A 5,000-nucleotide genomic window follows, 5' to 3' on the forward strand; every position below is an offset into this window, starting at 1 on the left:
CGGGATTTGAACCCACGTCCCCCTGAATACCGGTAGGGTGTGATGACCACTACACCATCAGGACAACCACGCTGGCAACGCAGCTATCGAGACAGTGAATTGGCCTATCGTGAGTATCCCGGGATTCTTTCACGGGTGGGATGGGAAAGCCATCCCTTATATATATATATATATATATATATATATATATATATATATATATATATATATATATCTAGCTGATCTTATGAAAACCGGGTCCTTCCCACGTATCTTAATTTGTCTTTAAATTAGACTAGAAGAGATGGGACGGTTATATTTTGTCAGTAACTAGACTCTAACCTTTCCATTGACAACATCTTTTAATTTAAGAAGTCAGAGTCATTGTCATTTGGCAACTTGTGACTTGGACCTGGAAATTTAAACAAAAAATGTATGTGTGAGAAAAAGGCTAATATCATCAGCCATTAAGGCAGTTAAGGCCATTAATATGTCTGCTATATTTCGAACTAATCTTTCAAACATCACTGAGGTGACTTCAGAAGAAGTAATATTTAACATCCCATGGAAGCCTTATTGCCTTACCCAACACGTGGAGATTTTCTTCCGTCACCCTCCCATAGAGAGGTCTAGTGACTTGTTTTGGCTATGGACTAACACCTCACACTTGTTAAACTTGCATGCGACAAGCCATGACGCAGCCCCCCCTAGGAATTTAAAGCTCACCGTCAGTGCAACTGCTGCCAAAGGCAGCAGTTGCACTTTGGATTTTGCAGCCAAGTTTGTCCTTGTTTTCAAAACTTCAGCTATATATCCCACATAAATCAGACATCTTGTTTTAGCATTGGATATCTTTAACTGTTTTTCAGACCCCCCTAGGAATTTAAAGCTCACCACTTTGGATTTTGCAGCCAAGTTTGACCTTGTTTTCAAAACTTCAGCTATATATATATATATATATATATATATATATATACATATATATATATAATAATGATCAATGGTAGCGAAATTTCAGTTCATCGTTTTATTGTTATAAAGTAACAAAATCTTTTATTACACGGGCTTTGTATGATAAGTTCTTTAATTTCATATAGCATTTGTTTTTACATCTCATAGCAACTGTTTTAAAGTTTTTATATCTCATAGCAACCTTAAGTTCGCTTTTAATTGCCAGTTCTTGTAATTTAACGGTCATTCGTTATTGCCTGATGAGTGTGGTCGTCCTTCGACCATACGAAACAGCGATGTAGCAATAAAACGATGGCAATAAAACGATGAACTGAAATTTTGCTACCATTGATCATTATTATCACTGCTCCTCTCAGAGTTGAGCGCTCTCTAAATTTATTCTATTCAAGTTCAAGAAGTATATATATATATATATATATAAAATGGTAAAGTAGGGAAATAGTACAATTATGTATACATATAAATAGCATTATTCGAACGATTTAATGGCTGCAAGAGCAACACACTTAAAATTATTTTTATTTACATTATCATCAATGGGTAGATTGTTCCATGTTACTATCGTCCTTGGATAAAAGGAATACTTATAAACATTATTTAAAACACTAATTTGCTGAAAAGGATGACTATTCGGTAACCTAGTAGCTCTTTTGATCAATAATTGAGTATGGGGAGTTCTTGTTGTCCCTATAAGCTTCTTGGAAGATAAGACTATTGTCTGAATTGCTGTTATCAATTCTTCAGAACATTCCAACTCTGTTGCTGACGTACTTTTCACTAGTAGATCCTTCATCACCACGGCAAGGAAAAAACTGAACTGTTCCCTCCGTCTTGCATGCTTCACAGCAACAACATCACGAGTCGCAAATAGAACTTCATATTGCAGCTGCACAGTCAGTGGGTTGTCAGTTGCCTCACTCGACGCTGACTCACCAAGGAAAGAGGTGTGTGGCACTGTGGATCCAGACTCTCTTCGCTCTAGACCAAAGATACTGCATAAGGCAAACAACCGGTTTCTTCCTTGCTCTTATCTCTTACAGTGTGCTGCCTTACACTCGCGCCAAATGTGGAAGAAAACTCGCGCAGTTGCCGTTTGTCTTCTAACGTCAACCGCTCCATTTTGGTGATCCATTTCACTTGTCAAGTCATCGTTCACAGGTGGATGTCTGTAGTTGATAACCTTATCAGGGTAATAGCTTTTTGGGCCCGTGTAATAATGGAAGTGAGCCCTGTACATGCGCTTCTGGAGTTCTCTTACACAAGTAGCTCGTCTTGTTCCATATTCAAGCTGCGTAGGCATCGGGTCGTCTTTTCTCATCAGAGAGAAAAAGTTCTCCACCATAAGGGTAACCATGGCCGTTAGGCGAACTTGAGAGAGCAGATCAGAAGCACCTAGCTCATTCAACAAGTTTTCGAGTTTAACAAGGGTCTCGTGCATCATCAGGAATGATTACCTTGTGCAATATGAGATAATTTGATCAGGTCCCTGAGTTGAAACGCGACCAGTTCTTTCTTTTGTTTGCATTCCCCAAGTTATCAGAAACTCTACAAGCTTGTCGACTATTGCGAATGACTCGGTAAAACTCTTCCTAGGAATTCTTCGATAGTGATCAAGGTTGAAAAGCTGAGCATACGGATATATAACAGCTGAAAGTTCCTTGAAACGCTTTCCGTTGGAAATAACTCTGACAGACCTGTTTCCAGTGTCGCATACAATCAACGATGAACCCATATTCACAAGGCCATGAGGTGAATGCAGCCTCGCAGAGGAGACCACACCATCTTGATTACCAGAGGCATTGCCCTGTCCACAGTATAGAGCCATTTGGTTTCTTCTGTCGCTCAAAGACAGCTTAACAATGGTGTGGTTACCGCAGGAAACAAACAGTTCATTGCCGACACGACAAATTCCTGATGGAGACGGGAGAAGGGCGTCAGAAACAATACGTCGCAGCATTACTCCTCTGCTACCATGAAGTACTAGAATGCTAACCTGGTCAACCTGAGCGTTTGCAACGAACAGTTCTTCTTGGTAATACGATAAGCCCATGGGTAATATTTTGTCTTCCAAAGTGTACAACTTACGTAGCCGTCCCTTGCAAGAATTGCGTGTCACCATATCAGTGAGCTTAAAAACTGTTCCTTATTCAATGTCCCCAACATACAAATCGGGATAATCTTGGTCCAGTTTGCGCCCAGTGCATATAGAGAACGGTTTGCGTAACTGTGTAGCGGACGTGTATACAACTTTTAGGGTACTTGTTACCGTAAACTTCCCTGTGAGAGGAATTGCGTCTTCTTGGTGGTCACTCTCTGGATCTAACGGTTCGTCTAATACAGCATCTCCCCTTCTTCTAGAGACCAATCTCGATATGTTAACAACTCTGATCGACGCATTGCTGCCGTCACAAACAAACAGAAGGTTTTCATAAATGCACATACCAGAAGGATGGTGGAACAAACTGTTCTTCCCATCGCGTGAACCTGGTCGACTTTTACCAGCAACAGAAGTAATCATGGATGGGCAGTGCAGATTACACATTATGATTTGGTTAGCATTCCGGTCAGTGAAGAAGATTGTCCCTGTTTTTTGATGAACAACCACGTCAAGAGGACCAACAACAGTTCCAGGTCTGTTTTGTTTCCAAAATGTGTACACTTCTGGGACTATTGTTATCACAATATCTTCAGCTGGAATTGCACGTTGGCCTTAAGGCGAAAAGATCTCTAGTGCAGTTTCCACGGACATCCTATCTTTATTCTTCAGTGCCTTTATCGTTACAGCTTTCTTCATCGGCGTAGATATAGCAGGATTACTATCCCTTCTGATGACAAGAAGCATCCGCACGTTTATCACATGGTCGTTGAGAAGAAGCCAATACCAAAATACAGCAGATCGGGCGGATTTGATATTGTGTGGAGGATCTGGCATGGGTAGCTCGATGACTTCAGGGTACCGCAAAGCTAAACGTTCCATAAAAGCCTTTTGTTTCGACTCACAGTCTGAAGACCAGCCAAGCTGAACAAGCCTCACGCACACTTTGTTTGCGTTATAGCAGTGCAAACAAGGCCTGGTTGTCGGATGCCATTCTGAAAGTCCCAAAGATGAACAATTGCCACACACAGATTTTCCTTCCCAGCAGCTTTGACATTTAAAATTGCAAGCATCTACTTGATTATAGATAATGCATGACTCACATGCATCGATAATTTTGGAAAGTTTGAAATGTAGCTCATCAACAGTTTGCCAGCCACCTTGAAAGGTGCTATAATGAACTGCCACAGGTTGCGACACCACATCATCTAATGATGTAACATGAAACTCTTATGCCTGGCTATTAAGCTTGCAGTTCCTTAGATGGCTGGCTATATCCGCATCCGATTTGCCATCACGTATCTGTTTCACTGCTTCTAGTGAGAGAATAGCTGGCCCACTGAGACCTACAAGTCCATTAACCTGAGACGACATGCCTTTTTTGCCATGGCATCTGTAGCAGTTACAACAAGATAACCGGTCATTCCCTCTTTTTCAGGCTGATGGCCTGAGCGTGCTTAAACATTGAAAACAGTTGAAGCAAGTCGCTTATGGGAATAGTGTTAGTTAAGTGCTGATTCGGATTCATGGACGTAATACTTCGCGTTGATAGTCCAGCAAAATTATGACTATTTATCCATTGCATAGGTGTCATACTTTGCTCCGCTAAGTGACCTTGTTTGTTACCTCCAACACCATTAAAAAAGCAAGTGGCGCTTTTACCATGAAGGAACCGATTAGATTGTAACCAAGACGCCAATGCTGGGAACTCCTGATAGAAATTGTTCTCCTGTGAGAACACTAAGCCAATTCTAAAATGATAAGGTTTAGATTTCAATAAATTAAGTTCAAGAGTAAAGTTGATCGAAAATTAAGCTTACCTTTTTTTGGACTGTGGTTCTTGTGAATCAGAAATGTTTTGCTTCTGGCTGTACGAATCTGGCGACTGTGATCTGCAAAAGAAATAACCGGCACTAAGTTGCTTCATAGTGGGCTCACGTTCTCGGGAATCATC

Source organism: Montipora foliosa, chromosome 13, assembly GCF_036669935.1.
Source record: "Montipora foliosa isolate CH-2021 chromosome 13, ASM3666993v2, whole genome shotgun sequence".
Taxonomy (NCBI): Eukaryota; Metazoa; Cnidaria; class Anthozoa; order Scleractinia; family Acroporidae; genus Montipora; species Montipora foliosa.